The sequence below is a fragment of the Dipodomys merriami genome, unplaced genomic scaffold (assembly GCF_024711535.1).
Source record: "Dipodomys merriami isolate MVZ:Mamm:240054 unplaced genomic scaffold, mDipMer1.0.p SCAF_5, whole genome shotgun sequence".
NCBI classification, from domain to species: Eukaryota; Metazoa; Chordata; class Mammalia; order Rodentia; family Heteromyidae; genus Dipodomys; species Dipodomys merriami.
Window position 1 is genome coordinate 74606361 of NW_027206068.1, and position 19178 is coordinate 74625538.

Consider the following 19178-nt stretch of genomic DNA (forward strand, 5'->3'; position numbering starts at 1 on the left):
CAGCCTTGAGCACAAAAGCTAAGGGACCACACTCAAGCACTGAGTTTAAGTCCTAGTATTGGAAAATAAATTGAGAATGATTCTAATTAATTAATAAAAAGTGAAATAGACATTTGGAAAAATTACTCTTGATATTGTATAAACAGTTGCTTTAATGGGGCTGGGAAGTTGGCTCAGTGGTAGAGCACTTGCTTTGCATGCCTGAGGCCCTGGGTTCGATTCCTCAGCACCACATAAGCAAAAAGAAAAAAGCCGGAAGTGGTGGCGCTGTGGCTCAGGTGGTAGAGTGCTAGCCTTGAGCTGAAGAGCTGAGGGACAGGGCCCAGGCCCAGAGTTCAGACCCCACGACCGGACCCCCCCAAAAAAACAAAGAAAAACAACAACAACAAACAGTTGCTTTAAGAGAAGGTAGTGGATGCCAAGATGAAAGCACAGGTCCAAGTGAGATACGGTGACAGAACAACAAATTTGAATAAACTTGACACCAGCATGCTGGACCATCTACATGAACAGTGACATCTAATTTGGATTCTTATCTTTCCCAGATTGATTTACAATATTCTATTCCTGCCCTCATTTTCTACCACTCTAGAAGAAGACAACATCTGGTAGAGTCTCAAAGTATCATCCATCCTAAAAGACAAATTTGAGTGAAATACAGATGATACATTCAAATCAACAGGAAAGCCAAAGCATCAAGTTACCAGACATCGACTTTAACTCTGTGTTGTAAGTTAAAATGCAATTAATAAGTGACAGAATGGATGATTTCAAGAGAATTGAATGAAAGAAAAAATAAAAAGTTAATTCTCTAATGTAAATAATCCTACAGATAGGTTTAACAGCAGAGCAGACATGGCCACAGTAAGTACTAATAAATTGGAAGAAGAGTTAGAAGAAAATATGCAATTATAGAAGCAGGCAAAAATAATGGAAACTATAGAATACCTCAAGAGAAAATGGGACATGGTGAAATGGCCCAATGTACAAGTAATGGTAATCACAAAAAGAGCGGAGAAAGAGAAAGAAGCAGAAATGATACTTTAAGAATCATGATGGACCAGGCAACTGCCTCATACTACCCTCACCAGCTGAGATCTGAGAATTGTGATTTGAAGCTAGCCCAGGTAGTCAAATATGAAAAACTCTTATTTCCAACTAACAATAAAAAAGTGAGAACTGTAGGGAGGCTCAAGTGGTAGCACATCGGCCAGGAGTTTGTCTCTTCTACTTTCTGGTAGCTGCCAGCATTCCTTGGCTGTGGATGCTGTCACTCTAATCTTAACCTCTGTGATCATACTGCCTTCTCTGTTAAATCTCATTTCTTGTTTGGTATAAGGATAGTTTTGATAACATTTAGGACCCATCTAGATAATTCAGAATAATTTTCTTAGATCAGGAAAAAGCAAACAATGTCCAGTGTTACTACTTGTCTTCAACCATGTTCTCAAGTCCTGGCTAGTACAGAAAGGAAACAAAGAGAATAAAAAGCACAAGTGATAGCAACAAAGGAAATAAGACTATCATATTCACAGGATATTATAATAATATACTGCTATATAGAGACTATCGGATATTAGAACCGACAAGTAAATTTAGCAAATCATTAAATACAATATGAAACCACAGAAATCAATTATATTTTTATATTGTAAAAGTGACAAAAGGTGTGTGTGTGTGTGTGTGTGTGTGTGTGTGTGTGCACGCATGCACACGTGCTCACGTGCATGTATGCTGGTACTGGGCTCTCACGTGTGTACTCTGTCAACTTTTTCTGCTTAAGGCTGGTGTTCTACCACTTGGTCACAACTCCACTTCTGTCTTTTTGGTGGTTAACAGGAGATAAGAGATGTAACTTCCTGCCTGGGCTTGCTTCAAACTTCAATCCTCTAAGCTCAGCCTCATGAGTAGCTAGGGTTACAGGTGTGATCATGAGTGCCTAGATAGAAGTTTTACAAAACAAAAATCAATCCTATTTTTAAGATATAAATTGTATTATTATTATTCAAGTGTTATACAGCGGGGTTAACATTTTATAAGCTGGGTAATGTGTACATTTCTCTTTCAGACCATGTTGCCCCTTCCTTCTCCCTGTTTCCCTTCCCTGTCCTTGCCCACAAATTGCATAGTTCATTTTTTACATAGTGTATACTGAATAGCATGATTATATTTGTTCACCCTCTCTCCCTCTCCTTCTGTACTCCCTTTGCCCTCTTACCAAAAAAAAAAAAACCCTGAAAGCAAAAAAACCCAAACAAACAAACAACCCACCACCACCAACAATAATAACACTGGGGGGAAAAAAACCATGGGAAACAATTCTGTTTACAACATGGAAAATCAAACATGGAGAGATAAAAATGAAGCTATTTACAATCGCTATATGGAAAACTAGAACATTATTAAAAAGACCTAAAGAATGAAAAAAATTAAGTCAGTGGTTTACAGGACCAAATATAGTAACAATATCAAATTTCCCTTCAACTTTACCTGTAGATTCTCAAACAAAATCATACAGTATTTTTATAGAAATCAGCATAATGATTTAAAATTTGTATGAATATTTAAAAATCAAGAATAGAAACACTCATGAAGGACAACCAGGCTGGAGGAATTTACAACATATACAGTAATTAAGGCAGTAATAATTGATGTGATATAAGTGTTTAGAGAAATATGTAGGTCAATGGAACAGAATGAAATATCCAGAGTAGAGCCAAACCGATATGAACACTTGGCTTATAACAAACTGGGAACTACAGAGAAAGAAAGAGAGAAAGAAAGAAAAAGGAAGAAAGAAAGGAAAGAGAAGAAGGAAGGAAGGAAGGAAGAGAAAGGGAAGGAAGGAATGAAGGAAAAGAGGTTGGGAGGGAAAAGAGGTTGGGAGGGAAAAGAGGTTGGGAGAGGGGGGAGGGAAGGAAGGAAAAAAAGAAAGGAAAGAAAATGAGAGAAAGAAGAAAAAGGAAGGAAGGAAAGAAAAGGAAGGAAAGAAAGAAGGAAGGAAAGAAAAAGAATAGAAGGTTCTTTGCAGTCAGTGTGCTGGCTGGAACAGACACTTCACATGTGATACCTAAATGGCTAATAAATTGGAGTACATAACCACTTTGATCATGTGTTACTACCTCCTCAAACAGAAATGTGATCTACACATGCATTTCTCAAAGACACATGTGAATATTCATATCTACTTATTTTTTTTGGGGGGGGGTCCGGTTGTGGGGCCTGAACTCTGTGCCTGGGCACTGTCCCTCAGCTCTTCAGCTCAAGGCTAGCGCTCTACCACTTGAGCCACAGCGCCACTTCTGGCTTTTTTCTTTTTTGCTTATGTGGTGCTGAGGAATTGAACCCAGGGCCTCAGGCATGCAAAGCAAGCGCTCTGCCACTGAGCCACCTTCCCAGCGCCTCATAGCTACTTATTTTTAACAGCCCAAATCTGGCAAAACCTGGAACATTCCTTCAGAGCAGGTTAGATAAGTAAATCATGATTTGTAAAGTAGAATACTACTGAGCAATGAAAATGAACTAACTATTATCACAAACAAATAGTATGGCTGAATACCATACATAATGATGGGAGAAAGAGATATGATAAGTTTCAAAGATAGGCCAATATAGTTTTGGAGGTAACAAGAGTGGTACTTTTGGAGCAAAGAGATTTGAGTAGGAGAAAGTACAAAATGGTTTCGGGGCTACTAGCAATGCTTCTTTTTTTGTTTTTAAGTTAACTTAAAAAACAATTACTTGGGGCTGGGAAGGTGGCTCAGTGGTAGAGTGCTTGCCTTGCATGCACCCTGGGTTCAATTCCTCAGCACCATATAATCTGAAAAAGCCTGACGTGACTCAAGAGCTGAGAGGCCCCGTGACTGACAAAAAAAATTATTTTGTTTTTTATTTTGAGATATTTCAAATCTAGAGAAAAGTTACAAAAAGTGTTAGGCAAGGAGATTGATGCCTGTAATTCTGGCATTCAGCAGGATGAGCAGGAGGATTGCAAGTTAGAGGGCAGCTTGGCTATATAGCTATCTCCATCCCCTCCCGCCAGTAAAAACATCCAAGAAACCAACCAAACAATCAAACATAAGGAAAATTCGGATAGTCTCGAGGGTTTACCAGTTGTTACCATTCTGCTTCATTTGTCACACACACACACACACACACACACACACACACCTCACACACACATAGGTGCATGTTTTCTAAATCATTAGAAAGTTAGTTGAAGACATTTTGACACTATTAAATTTTGAGCATGTGTTTTCTAAGAACAATGGCTTTCTTCTATATAGCCACAAGAGAATCAGGAAGTTAATAAGTGACATAATCATCCATTCTACAATATTTGTAGTATTTCTCAATTATCCTGTTTCCACAAATAGAACCCTAGTTGCAGAAAATAATAATATATTGGTTTTTTGGGGTTTTTTTTGGGGGGGTCCAGTTGTGGGGCCTGAACTCTGGGCCTGGGCACTGTCCCTCAGCTCTTCAGCTCAAGGCTAGCACTCTACCACTTGAGCCACAGCACCTCTTCCGGCTTTTTTCTTTTTGCTTATGTGGTGCTGAGGAATCGAACCCAGGACCTCAGGCATGCAAGGCAAGCGCTCTACCACTGAGCCACCTTCCCAGCCCTAATATATTGTTTTTTGAAGAGACCTGTCTGTATAAAGCTCAATATCTCACTGTAGTACATCTGTTTCTTTAGATGACGTTACCACTAAGAGTTTTTTTCTGTTGAGGTCCTCTTATCAGTGAAACATGCTATTAGTTGTACCATTTATATTTGATTTTTAAGGTTTATCTCCTTATATTTAAGGCTTTAGTGTTTGGACATGTAAAATACCAAAATGATTTAAAAGTTGAGGCAATATGAAGATGTAAGTGCACACATTCTGTCAGTCCCTTCCATCTTATTTCGATTTGCTCCTGTATATTATTCTATCTCTTGATTTGGATATGGGGTTATATAAGCGATTTTTTTTTTTTGCTAGTGCTGAGGCTTGAACTCAGGGCTTGGGCACTGTCTCTGAGCTTCTTTTGCTCAAGCTTCTTTTGCCACTTACAGCCTTTTCTGTTTATGTGGTACTGACGAATTGAACCCAGAGCTTCATGCATGCTAGGCAAACACTCTATCACTAAACTACATTCCCAGCCATGACTTCTTTTGGTGCCATTCCTGTGGCTTGAACTCATGGCCTAGGCACTGTCTTGAGCTCCTTCCGATCAATGCTAGTACTCTACCACTTGAACCACGGCTCCACTTCTAGCCTTTTTTTATTGTGAAAATATTGTACAGAGGGGTTACAATTACATGAGCAAGGTAATCAGTACTTTTCTTTTTTGTCGGTCGTGGGGCTTGAACTCTGGACTTGGGTGCTATCCCTGCACTCTTCAAGGCGAGCACTCTACCACTTGAGCCACAACACCACTTCTGGACTTTCCTGCCCAGGCTGGCTTTGAACCGTGATCCTCAAATCTCAGCCTCCTGAGTAGCTAGTATTACAGGTGTGAGCCACCGGCCCCCAGCTATGAGCATATTTCTTATCAAGCATTGTTGCCTCCTCCTTTGTTTCCCCTTCCCATCCCTTCCCATCTCCTCTTTTTGATGGGTAATTGGAGATAAGTATTTCACGGTCTTTCCTTCCCCAGATAGCTTCAACCACCATCCTCAGATCTTATCCTACTGAGTAGCTAAGATTATAGGCATGAACCATTGATACTCAGCTACATGAATAATTTTAAAAATTATTTATAAAGCTCAATATTTATGATAGTGCACTTTTATATGTTTCCTATTTGAATGAAAAAGTTAGAAAAAAATCTACTCAGTGAGATGTGACAGTGTTTAATCAGGAATGTAAAATCATTATAAGTATTGAATGAAGGCATTTATTTTAGCAATATGACCTTATGCAGTTATGGACAAACTAGGAGAATTAATAGTCCAGAAGAGGGAGTTGGAGGACCAAAGAAGTGTCATTGACAAAAATTTCTAATACACCACAGGTTGGGCCAGTCAGATTGCTACAGGCTGAATTCCATTTTGGTTTTTGTGGAAATCTTACATAGGCATGGTTAATTAAATCATCAGCCATGGTCAACTCAATGTTCGGCTTCTCTCTCTTTGCTTGGAAGCAGGGAGTGGGCTGGAAGTGCTCACACTCCAAGCATGAATGTGGTTCTTGTAGAAACCAGCCTTCTACCTGAAATAAGTTAAAGATGTACATTGTAAACCATACATTCATACAAGTATGAGTGTAGCAACAGGGTTGTAGCTACCGTGACAACAAAGCACACTTACAATTTATTTAGAATCAAAAGAAGAAATCATAAAGGAACATTTGAACCAAATGGTGATGAAAGTATGGAAAATTTTAAGGCAGACAAAGTAGCACTGAGGAAAATTTTACTGTCTTCAGTAGAAAAGTGGAGAAGTTTAAAGTCAGATATCTAACCTTCATGTTAAGAAGCCACAAAAATGGTAAGTTAGCTCAAGATAATAAAAGGAATTAAATATATTAATAAAGTGAGAAATAAATGAACAGTAGAGAAAATTAGTTAACCCAAAAGTTGATTGTTGTAAAGATCCATAAAGTTGAGAAACTAGGTGAAAGATTGCTGAAGAAGAAAAAAATAAAAGAAATAAAGTTCAGAGTAGTGGGAAAAATTACCACAAATTCCAGAGACATTCTGAAGCAAATTTAGGAGACATTGCAATTACTCAGTGTCCACAGATTCAACAGCTTATACCAAAGTATACATGTTACTTGAAAGGCACGATTTTCTAAAACTGATAAAAGAAGAAATCCATAGAGTCATACGTTTTAAGTGTTGAATTTAAAAATTTAAAAATTCACATGACACCAACTCCAGGTTCAGCTAATGTCACTGATGAATATTGACAAATATTTGAAGAAAAAAACAAAAACATTATATGTTTTTTTTTCTTTAGAGAACAGAGGCCAGGCGCCTGTGGCTCACGCCTGTAATCCTAGCTACTCAAGAGGCTGAGATCTGAGGATTGAGGTTCAAAGCCAGCCCAGGCAAGAAAGTCCTGGAGATTCTTACCTCCAATAAACCACTAGAAAACTGGAAGTGGCACTGTGGCTTAAGTGGTAGAGAATTTGTCTTGAACTGACGAGCTGAGGGACAGCGCCCAAGTCCAGAGTTTAAGCTCCATGACCACCAAGAATAAAAAATAAAAAGAATAGAACAGCTGGGAGGAGGGCACACAGGAACAGTGGAAAGCGGGTGAAAAAAATTCAGCAGAGGGCCCATCAGCTGCCATAGGAGAAGGGACTGGAAGATAGTAAGGGAACAGAAGACACTGTTCAAAAGAAAACACACTCATTACCCGACTCATAGCATTGTAATCCCTCTGTACATTAATTTAAAAGAAAAAGCACAAGATGGCAGAGCAGTAGCAAGTGTACATGTCAGGATGACAGCCAGGGTATGGCCATGCAGATTTAGAATGTATAGTAGACATGTATAACCAGGTGGGGGTATAGCTCAGGGGTAGAGCATTTGACTGCAGATCAAGAGGTCCCTGGTTCAAATCCAGGTGCCCCCTGCCTTTTCTCTGTAATAAAATATTCCCTGTCCATCTTTTTTCACCACCTCAATTTAGCTTTCCAGGTGGCAGAAGGAGAGGCAGGTAAGGTGTGAACAGAAAGCCTTCCTGACACCTGTTACTCCGGACAAACACACCTTCTTCAAAGCTGAATTGTGCTCATTGGGCCCCAGGAAACATTTCTCATTGTCTTATTTCTATTGGAGATGGGGCTCTGTCTCTTGTTAAGGAAAACAATGAATGTTGTACAATGTTGTCTGGAGAAAACAATTGATATGGTATGTGTGAATATGTGTGTGTGTGTGTGTGTGTGTGTGTGTTTGTATATACCCAGGGAAATTTAAAGAAGTCTTACACAGTTGTGTATATACAATTCTGATTTTTGTTGGGCATCTCCACAAGCTAGAGAGCTGGGATATAGCAGCTCCTGTCTGAGGATACTCTGGGGGCAGAGTTCCTCTTCCCAGGAACACCAGTCTTGTTTTCTGAGACTTTAACCAAATCAGGAGGCCCACTCATGTACATTTCTTTCCTTTTGCTTGGAAGAAATAGTTTTATTGTCAAAGTTCATAGGTTCATAAGCTTTGTAGATTAAGATAATGATGATTATCATTGTCAAGGTTAAAATGTATTTGTGACTTTAGCTAAGTATAATTATGCCAAACTATTGTGAAATTTATGTAGTCACTTAATCTCAATAAAGAAATATTTGGTGTGATCCTAGCTACTCGGGAGGCAAGATCTGAGGATTGTGGTTCAAAGCCAGCCTGGGCAGGAAATGCCGTGAGACTCTTCAATTAATTACCAGAAAACCGGAAGTGGCGCTGTGGCTCAAGTGGTAGAGCGCTAGCATTGAGCTGAAGAGCTGAAGGACAGCACCCAGGCCCAGAGTTCAAGCCCCACGACTGACAAAAAAGAAAAGAAAAGAAATATTTGGAGAAAAATGAGAGAGAGAACAGAAAACATTTCTAAACTGTATCGATGCCACCACATTATTTGTCAACCTCCAGGGCTTGGGTCCCTCTCTGCTCTGGCACTTGGAGAGGGCGGGGACTCTGCAGGGAGAAGAAATCTTCCCTGACAGCTGCTCTCCCGGTCTCCTTTCTCCCAGTAGGTGATGGAGGCCCACATGGAGAACTCACTGGTCTACTCTCCCATGGTGGCCCTCCAGTGGGACTGGCTCTGCCTCCAGTCCCCCGTGTCCATCACAGCCAGGCTCTTTCCTTCCCGATGGACCCATCTACCCTGTTCTCCTTGTGCAACAAAAACCTTTCCAACAGTGGCTGCTCCTTGGGCCTTTTTTACCTAAGCTTCATACCTCCTATGTTCCCTCACCAAGTCCAGCTGGCTGATGGCTTTGTGTCACAAAACCCATTTGAGAAGAGGAGAGTCACAGGAGAAGACATGGCAGGACAAGCTCATGTCTGCCCTGTCACCGTAAAGTCAGTGTCTAGTGGAGTCAGCTTCCTGGTCCAAGGGGAACAGCAGATAGATTTATTGGGGTGGGAGGGAGAGAATATGTGTGGCTATAAAGATAGGAGATGTTTATACTGGTGGGTGTAGGGATGTAGCTCAGGGGCAGATCATTTGACTGGAGATCAAGAGGTCCCTAGCACAAACCCAGGTGTCCTCTCTATTCTAGTGTCTTTATTATCTAATCTTGGTGTTTGTACTTCACCTTGATTTCCCTGCCAGGGTCCCAGGAAACAGAATTTTTGCAAGGAAGGAAGAAGGATCCAGGTCTGGTAGATCTCTCAGGGATTGCTTCAAACTATCTTCTTATGGGTAGAGAGCCACCAATACCCAGTTAATGAGATATTTGACACTTAGAGATTTTAGTTCATTTTGTGTTGTCTTAATAGAGTACTTGGACTGAGTTATTTAGTTTTTGGGCAACCTGTTTTATTAGGGTATAATAATTATACAAAATAAAGTGTTTCACTTTAAAATTTCCATACATGTATATATATATATATATATATATATATATATATATATATATATATATATATATATATATAAATGTGCCTTGATCATACTCACATCCCTTATCCTTTACCATACCCCCTAACTCTTTTCTCTTCTGAAATACAGATTAGATTTTTTTACAACAACAAACAGAGGCTTTTTCCTCACAGTTCTGGGGTCAGGGGAGTCCAAATTTGAGGGTCTGCCCTGGTGAGGAACTTCAAACTTCAAATCATAGTATGTACGCATGGCATCTCCACTCTCTTGAGGTCTCCATCAAAACTTAGGCTGTACCTCACAGCTTCACACACCATCCTCTCATGGCTGTCTGGAGGGGTCCTGCCCTATCACACATTTTCAAACCTGCTAGACCTTTCTTTGAAACCTGGGGGGAATCCTCCATTACTCCCTAGCCCCCCAGGATTCTGCATGCCTGCCTGCAAAACCAGCACCATGTGGATGATGCCAAGGCTGTCAGCAGCTTGAGCATTAGCCAGACCTCCTGGCCTTTAAGTGCCTGCATGGCTAAGCATGGTGAATCAGACCCTGGAGAAACAACTATCGGTGGCCCAGTGCAAGCAGGGTGCACCAGGGCACTTTCCCCTCAAGTGTTTTACAAGTCCACTGTGTTTTTGAATTACTCTCTCAGTGTATTTGAAATACTAGGGAAAGTATTTAAACAATTAGACTATTTTATCCCATTGATCCTGTGATGGATGGGGTTTGGCCAATTCCTGAGACACCTTCATTCCTATTGTACTGATGAAAATCATGGCTTCTATGAGGCGGGGTGGGGGAGAGAATGGAGGGGAGAGAGGAGAAGAGATGTGGAGGGAAAGGGTGAAGGAAAGGGAGAGGACTAGAGGAGGAGGGGAGGGAGAGAAGAAGAGGCTAGATAGGGGAAACTATCCCATATGTGAATTAAGCAGATAAAGGAACTCTTAAATTTAAAAAAAGATGAAAGACCTGTTAAACATCAAATAAAAAAATTAAAATTTAAAAGATACAGTGAGACAGTTTTCCCGAACGTAAAATAAAGCAAATAGACAAAAGGAAGTATAGTGAAAGAGGCAAACATAATGTAATCAGAGGTTGAAACAAAGATATGTAAGAGCACACTAAAGAGAAAGTGATGGGATATTATTTAAGAAAATTACTCATAATGAAAGATACAGATTTCCATAAGAAGAGATTCTCTATGGGCTGCGAGTGTGGCTTCACAGTGTGCGCCTTTATCAGCTTACTTATTGACACATTGGAGGATTCGGAATATAGAGAATAGGAGAGGAGACCAAAGAGACAGGTAAAGTGTTTGATGCAGAGGGTCAGATAAAGGGGATTAAATTGACACAGACAAATGGGATTAGTTAGGTGGTTACTAGGGTCATGGGGGTATAGCTTGGGGGTATAGCTCAGGGGTAGAGCATTTGACTGCAGATCAAGAGGTCCCTGGTTCAAATCCAGGTACCCCCTTTTTTCTTTAATTCACAGGAACTATTGTTCATATTCGAATCTATTTTTCTTTCATTCATAAAAATTAAAATTTTCAGAGCAGAAAGCTACAGGTGAGCCTGGTACAGCTGCAACATCTAACTCCTCTGTCTTCCTGCAGTCTGATGTCCATCAGCTTCTTCATTCCTGACTCTGGTCCTCGTGTATATGTTTTGTTCTCCAAGAGAAAGCAGGAGCTGTGATTTAAATTTCTCCAAAGCTTTTCCAGAACAAACCAGACATCTCTAGATAACAGCAGGCATTTAAAAAGCAGCCAGTAATGGCCAACCTTATGTCATCTCCCTCCCCTCCTCACCACAGCAGTCAGGTGCACTGAAGCACCTGGTTATCCGTGTTGGGTAGACTTTCCTTCTGTGAACTACTTCCTTCTATGCCAGAGCCCAACTCATACTTGCCTCAGCCTCCAAGTTCAAAGCCTGGCTCAGTTGTCCTACCAGGAAGAAGATGGATTCTATAGGGCTGTTACTGCAGAGGCCAAAGCTGAGAACTGTGTGACACTGTGAGTGACAGCCATTCTGTCATCACTGGAGGAGATGGGCAGGCTAGCAGCCTAGGGAGGAGTGGGCCACTGTGACTAAACCAGAATGGCCATGGGAAGTGGATCCACTCAAAGACAAGCCTGAAGGAATAGAGATGTGAGAGAAGGTGGTAATGCAGCCAAGTCTGGCCACTGCTATAAACTTGTTCAGAAGCTATAATTTAAATTTACCAGAGGTAAGTGTTACTACACAGATAAAAGAGATTAATTAGGGGAGTATTAGTGCCACTGGGGGTATAGCTCAGGGGTAGAGCATTTGACTGCAGATCAAGAGGTCCCTGGTTCAAATCCAGGTGCCCCCTTATTTATACTTATTTTGGACCATATGTTAACCACATTGATTTTCAGGAGGCCCTTAATGAAGTTCGGAGGTTAGCAATGGTTGGGACTTCTAGAAACAACCCTAGAGACTCCTTCTCAGAGCTGTATGAGGTGGAGTCATATTGATGTGCCTTTCATTTGTACTGTCACTATAACCAGTGAAGGGCCCTCAGGTCACCTAGAGTCCCCTGTCCCTTCAGTAAAGTGCACACAGTAGGTCTCAAAGTTGCCCTTATGAGATACCTTCCTGCTTTGCTGTTCCTCCCTTCTTGTTTTCTGCTCTTTCATAACCCACTTTTACCGTTGCTCCTTGTTGAAGACAAGCTGGCACTTGGCATGTTCCAGAGCTGGTCACCCAATGTGAGCTGCCTAGGAGGACGGGGCCGAGGCTCTGCTGAGAAGACAGGCTCAACACAGAGGTGAGGACTTGAAGGAGGCTGAAGGTGTCAGAAGAGGTATAGTTGAGTTACAGCATCGACTCACTGAAGGCCATGTGTTGAAGAGGTGTCAATACAGTACCATACTCTGAATCAGGGAGATGATTTTTTTCTGTGCATATGTTTGGCAGCAAAAGGAAGATGTTGATAGTGTCTGTGGGTGTTTGATTTTGATTCCAAGTGATGGAACTTCCAGGATGCCTCCTGCTAGAAAAAAAATAAAAATCTACTATTTTAAAATTTCTTTTCTTTTTATTTATAAGTAATCTACTACTGAGAGCTGGAAAACTGTGACTCTGAAAACCTGGAAGGTAGAAAATATTCTTGAATTGCAGAGTCAGTTAAGGGTATTTTAGGGAAAAATGTTGAAAGCACAAGCTATTTCTTACAGCCTGTCTTTAATAAGATAGTATAAAAAATACTTTGAGTTACAATGAGTGTCTGCACTTTCTCCATATGGGGGTATGGAAGTAAGGAGTTTTATCTTTTCAGATCATAGATCTCTGGATCCAGAGAAGCCACATCAGAACTTAATTCATGAGGTCTTGGACTCTGATTGGATGAGTCTTTAGGGGCTGAGGAAGCTATTGGTCTAAGTTCTTCTTTTATTCCTTTTTTGTTGTTGGTCATAGGGCTTGAATTTGGGTCCTTGGCCCTGTCCCTGAGCTTTTTTCCTCAAGGTGAGCATTCTAACACTTTGAGCCACAGTGCCACTTCTGGTTTTCTAGTGGCTAATTGGAGATAAGCGTCTCATGGACTTTCCTGTCCAGGCTGGTTTTGAACTACAATCCTTAGATCACAGTCTCTGGGTAGCTAGGATTACAGGTATGAGCCACCAGCTTCTGGCACTTACTCTTTTTTAATTTTTGTAAGCCTTCCCTGCCCTTGATTAGAGCTTGGTCCTGTGACTTACTCTACTCAGTAAGATGATAGCCTGTGACACAGTAGGGGCTTGAAATCTGCTTGACTAGTTGGTCTCATGCTCTTGCATTTGTAGTTATCATGAAAAGGTCTCCAGCAGCTGCTACTCCTCCATCAGATACTGAATGAAGCAAGAGGAAAATTCCATTTACTTAGGACCAAGAAGTGCCTGTAGCATGGAAAATGATACATCAGGGGATGGAATGTTGAATTCATGGCCATAAAAGGGGTGTCTTATTGGGCATTGGTGCCTCACACCTGTAATCCTGGTTACTTAGGAGGCTGAGATCTGAGGATTGCAGTTCAAAGCCAACTCAGGCAGGAAGGTTTATGAGACTCTTATCTCCAATTAACCACTAGAAAATTGGAAGTGGCGCTGTGGCTCAAAGTAGTAGAGCATTAACCTTAAATAAAAGAGCTCAGAGACAGTGCCCAGGCCCTAAATCCAAGTCACACAGCTGACAAAAAAAGATGTGTCTAGTCAGTTGTTGGTTGGCCTGCTAGCTTCTCAAAGCTGAGAAAGAATTAAACTTATAATGCCATTATATAATTAATTGTTGTGGTAATAGGTGAAGTATTTTACAAAGAAAATTCAGTCAGGTAAGCAGTAGTAGCTTAGGAAAAGAGCATCTGACTGCAGATCCATGTATTACTGCTCATATTGTGTTCTACTGCCAAATTTCAAATTTCTTTATCTAGTATCCTACTTACTAATCACCATCATCACTACCCTTCCTTAGATTTGGGCCTTTTTTTTGTCTGATGACATACTCATCTGACATCAGTCAGGGTCCTGTTGTAAATGATCTGTGCTGATTTCAGGAACACTTAATGAATTGTTCTGTAATGTTTACATAATGGAAACTTCTCCATTAGAGCACAATCAAACAGCAGTATCCCAGGCTGACAGTGCATCACAATTTCTGTCTGATCTTATAAAAAATATATACATCACCCCTAGAAATTCTGGTTTAGCACCACTTAAGATGAGTTTTGGAACTTTGGTTGTTGGAAGGTACATCTCCTGCTAGTATCCACCCTAAAATCCAAGAATTCTTAGTTACTTTGCAACTGTATTATTGCTTTCAATTGTATTATTTTGGAATTTATAATACCTTGTAATTGTAAACAATATTCAGTGTTAAACACCAATGGTATATATAGACTCTTTCAGTATATGACTGAGAATAGTGTTAGGCTAGGGTTTATCACAGAAATGGCCAGGAGTCATTAGCATATACAGGTATGGGAACTGGGAAAAGGTGAACAAACATGATGAGCTCTTAGCATTGTAGGAAGATGACCAGACTTGAGGCACATGACTGCTAGGGTGGCATCAGGCTACAAGTAAGGATGCAACTTTCTGCATTAAAGCTTAAATGTTGTTTACCAGGCAACATTAATTGTTTGTGATAGATAATCACAGGTTTGTGATTTGAATTTCAATGCTGCCTATGTATCTATTTTGCTCACTGACTTTATCTCTTCTAAGTAATTTTAATTTAAAGTCTGTTTTTTTTTGGGGGGGGGTCCGGTCATGGGGCGCTGTCCCTCAGCTCTTCAGCTCAAGGCTAGTGCTCTACCATTTGAGCCACAGCACCACTTCCGGCTTTTTTCTTTTTGCTTATGTGATGCTGAGGAATCAAACCCAGGGCCTCAGGCATGCAAGGCAAGCACTCTACCACTGAGCCACGTTCCCAGCCCCTTAAAGTCTGTTTTATCAGCTATTCCTACATCCTTTTATAGTCCATTTGCTTGGATATCTTGTTTCTATTCTTTTACCTTAATCCTACATTTGTCTTTGACAGTCTGATGGGTTTCTTGTGGGAAACAAGTAGTTGGGTCTTGCTCATTAATTCAGTTTGTGATTGAGAATTGAGACCATTAACATTTAGAGTTAATATTGAAAGGCATATTGTATTTCCTGTGATTTTTGGTACTTATTTCAAATTCTTCCTTTGTTAAGCCACTCATCTTCTGATATTTACTCTTTCCTGTACTTTCTTCTTTATGTTTGTCTTTCTTTTCTGTGTGTAGGATTCCTTGAAGTATACTCTGTAGTGCTGATTTATTGGTCATGAATTCTTTCAGCTTTCATATACTGTGGTAAGTTTTAATTTTTGCCTTAAGAATGAAGAACAGGGGCTGGGAAGTTGGCTCAGTGGTTGAGTGCTTGCCTTGCATGCCTGAGGCCCTGGGTTCGATTCCTCAGCACCACATAAGCAAAAAGAAAAAAGCCAGAAGTGGCGCTGTGGCTCAAGTGGTAGAGCGCTAGCCTTAAGCTGAAGAGCTGAGGGACAGCGCCCAGGCCCACAGTTCAGGCCCCACGACCGAACCCCCCCCCCAAAAAAAGAAAAAGAATGAAGAACAGTTTTGTTCAAAATCACTAATCTGAGTTGAAAACTATTATGTTCTATGGCTTTGATTATATTCTCTACTCCCTGCTCATATGAAGAGTGTACTTTGAGAAATCTGTTGTTGTTCTAATGGCCTTACATTTGTATGTCTTTTGTTGCTTCCCCTTTGCAGCTTTCAATAGTCTTTGTTGGATATATTGTGTGCTTAAACTATAATATATCCAAGATTGTTTCTCTTCTGAATCTTATTGTTTGGCATTCTGTAAGCCCTTTCACTGTGATGATACTCTCTTTCTCAAGTTTAGAAAGTTTTCTATGACTTTATTGAATAGATTATATTAGCCTTTAGTTTGTGTTCCTTCTTCTTCATCTGTACTCCTAATTCATAGGTTTGGTCTTTTAATGGTGATCCAAAGGACTTGCATATTCCATTCACTTAGTTTCTTAGTTGCTTTTCAATTGTCTTTGACTGATTGAACTAGTTTCTCTGTTATATCTGTTGGCAAAAATTTTAATTTGACTAATTTTCAACATTTCTATCTTTATTAAATTCCTCTTTCATAACCTATATTGTTTTATTTCATTCAGATGTTTGTTTGAATTCACTTTGCATCCATTAGTCATTAATTTTTCTCTGAATATAAGAACAAAATTGTGCCAACTAGCAGAGCAAATTCAAAATTGCCTTTTTTTCTTTTTTCTTTTTTCTTTTTTTTTGGGTCCGGTCGTGGGGCCTGAACTCTTGGCCTGGGCGCTGTCTCTCAGCTCTTCAGCTCAAGGCTAGCATTTTACCACTTGAGCCACAGTGCCACTTCCGGCATTTTTTTTCTTTTTGCTTATGTGGTGCTGAGGAATCGAACCCAGGGCCTCATGCATGCAAGACAAGTGCTCTACCACTGAGCCACCTTCCCAGTCCCAAGAATTGCCTGTTTTCTATTTTCAGAAAATACTTGTAAGTATTTTATAATAAAGCCGGGCGCTGGTGGCTCACACCTGTAATCCTAGCTACTCAGGAGGCTGAGTTCTGAGGATCACGGTTCAAAGCCAGCCCGGGCAGGAAAGTTCGTGAGACTCCTATCTCCAATAAACCACCAGAAAACCGGAAGTGGCGCTGTAGCTCAAGTGGTAGAGCACTAGCCTTGAGCTGAAGAGCTGAGGGACAGCGCCCAGGCCCAGAGTTCAAGCCCCACGGCCGACAAAAAAAAAAGAAAAAGAATTTTATAATATTTGCTTAAGAATTTGCCAAAGAAAAAATTACCAGCAAGGTATTTTGAGTCTCCTTTTGTTCTTGTAATGTTATTACTATTAATGGAAGTTTTCTATTTTTATTAATTGTTGATTTTTAAATTGTTTGATCTTAGGGCCTCTCACTGCTAGGCAGCACCTATAACCCTTGACCCATGCTTTTACACTTGGAGGGTTTCTAATTTTGCGTATAATACATATTGAAAGTGTTTTTAGCTAACTAAAATAATTAAATAAATGGTTGTCCTAAGAGGAAATCACTATCATTACCCTGATCATCTTTTGAAATCACGAAGAGTTTTGACTTCAGTCACCTTGACATCCTTTTGCTAGCTTTTTGCCTCCATACATTGTATCCTTTTGATTACTGTCCTTTCTTATAGCCTTGAGTCTATGTGGTCTGCTGGCTAATAGTGGATTTCAGGATAAGAGTGCGCTAGGAAAAGATCTCTCATTCCATATCAGAGCATCCATAGGCCTGAGGTCTGGTTGCTCAAGAGGTATGTCTTCATGCTTAGTCCTCATTGTTCCAGCAAGGAGGATCTGATGGATTTCCCAGACTCCAGCTGATTGTTGTTCTAGACTGTACTCCATTCTCTAGTATGGTATCAGAACCTCTCTGCTTTGGATTACTCTTTTCAAATCCATCTGAAGTATCTGATAAGGAGATTACTCTCTGAATCTCAGACTTTTAGGTGAACCCAAAAAATGTTCAATAAGTAGACCTCAATGATGTAATGCCTGTGCTTGACCAAAAACTACAGAAGAAAGAATAGGAAGCAGTCAGGGTAAAGAGTGCTTCAGGACTTGGCCTAGTGGGAGAACAGATGATGGCAACATTGGCAAGTGACCATTCAGGATGATGACAGATAGTGTGTGACAGTGCAGGTTTAGAATGTTTATTAGACACATACAAGAAGGTGGGGGTATAGCTCAGGGGTAGAGCATTTGACTGCAGATCAAGAGGTCCCTGGTTCAAATCCAGGTGCCCCCTTGTAGCAATTTTGGTAGCCTAGAACCTCCCTGTCAGGGCTATAGGACATGGAAATACTGTCCATTTACTGGGGGTAACCCTTCATGTAAAGAGGCCTCCAAGTCAATGAAGTCAGGACTGAAGTCTGGCATCCAGAAGTTTTGTGATCTCTATTCTTACTCACTTGCCTGATGTCAAAGGTGTTAGGGAAAGACAGAAATTTCCAAGTCCAATAGAAGTCTGTGTGAAGGAAGTCAGTCCATTTTTATTACGTAAAGCAGTAGAAATGAGAAGAAATCACAGTCCTTGAGGGCAGTAACAAGTGTTACAGTGTTAATCATGTATGAAGGTGTAATTCAGTAGTCTTACATCTATATTCACAAACAGGGCTTGGATAGAGATTGCCACCTGAGACCCTTAGTACTATATGGACCACGTTTTTTATTTTTTAGTTTTTGGCTATGGACTCAAGGCCTGGTCACTATTCCTGAGCTTTTGTGCTCAAGCTTTGAGTGCTCTACCACTTTGGGCCACAGCTTCACTTCTGGTTTTCTGGTAGTTAATTGGAGATTAAAGTCTTACGGATTTCCCTGCTTGGATTGGCTTTAAACAGCAACCCTCAGACCTCAGTCTTCTGAATAGCTAAGATTATAGGTAATTTCCCTAAGGACTATGGATTTATCTAATTGACATACATCTCTTCTCCCAGTGTAGTTCTCATTCTATGGTATCTTCATGGTACTTGCTAGTATTTGTTCAGGGCCTAGGAAACTTACTATCTTTCCAAATCACCACCCTTAGATCTAATGCCCTGATGCAAAGGCTGGAGAGACGTCTTCAGATGCAGACACTGAGGGTTTCTCAAAGGAAGAGAGGCTGGCAGTAGGACAGCACTCACAGGGTATGTGCAAGCCCTGGGTCCAATCCCAGCACTGGGGAGAAAAGCCTGATTCAGATAGTTCCCAAAATTGCTGAATTGTGTTCTTTCTGTTCTGATACCTAAGACATTTTTCCTAAATATCACCAACTTTCGCTAGACCCATTTGTAGCAAAAAATATCATGCCCACACAATGAGTCAGCCAGAATAAAAATGTTGTAGGACACACTATGTGACTTCCATTTTTGGACTCAAAAACTGCAGGACAGTGATTTTAACCAGACTATTTGACAGGGCATAAAAGTGAAGTTGAAAATGCAGAACTCCTTTCCTCAGTGTACCTGTGACATCATGTGACTTTTGGTTCCCAATGAACTGCTCCATTGAACGTCTTTGTTGGGTTAATGGGTTTTCTTCATCCAACATTGTCTACAGATGAACAGCAATTTAATCAAATTTCC

The 19178-nt window shown here is 40.5% G+C and overlaps 1 protein-coding gene and 4 non-coding genes across 5 annotated transcripts in view; 4 read left to right on the plus strand and 1 right to left on the minus strand.

The window, feature by feature from the left end:
- Znf746 (zinc finger protein 746) overlaps positions 1-19178 on the minus strand; it is a 143718-nt gene that overhangs the window by 36427 nt on the left and 88113 nt on the right. The window lies entirely within an intron of this gene.
- Positions 7496-7567, plus strand: Trnac-gca (transfer RNA cysteine (anticodon GCA)). The gene has a single exon. It is a non-coding gene; the product is annotated as a tRNA-Cys (tRNA).
- Positions 10937-11008, plus strand: Trnac-gca (transfer RNA cysteine (anticodon GCA)). The gene has a single exon. It is a non-coding gene; the product is annotated as a tRNA-Cys (tRNA).
- On the plus strand, positions 11816-11887 carry Trnac-gca (transfer RNA cysteine (anticodon GCA)). Its single transcript has one exon. It is a non-coding gene; the product is annotated as a tRNA-Cys (tRNA).
- Positions 17789-17860, plus strand: Trnac-gca (transfer RNA cysteine (anticodon GCA)). Its single transcript has one exon. It is a non-coding gene; the product is annotated as a tRNA-Cys (tRNA).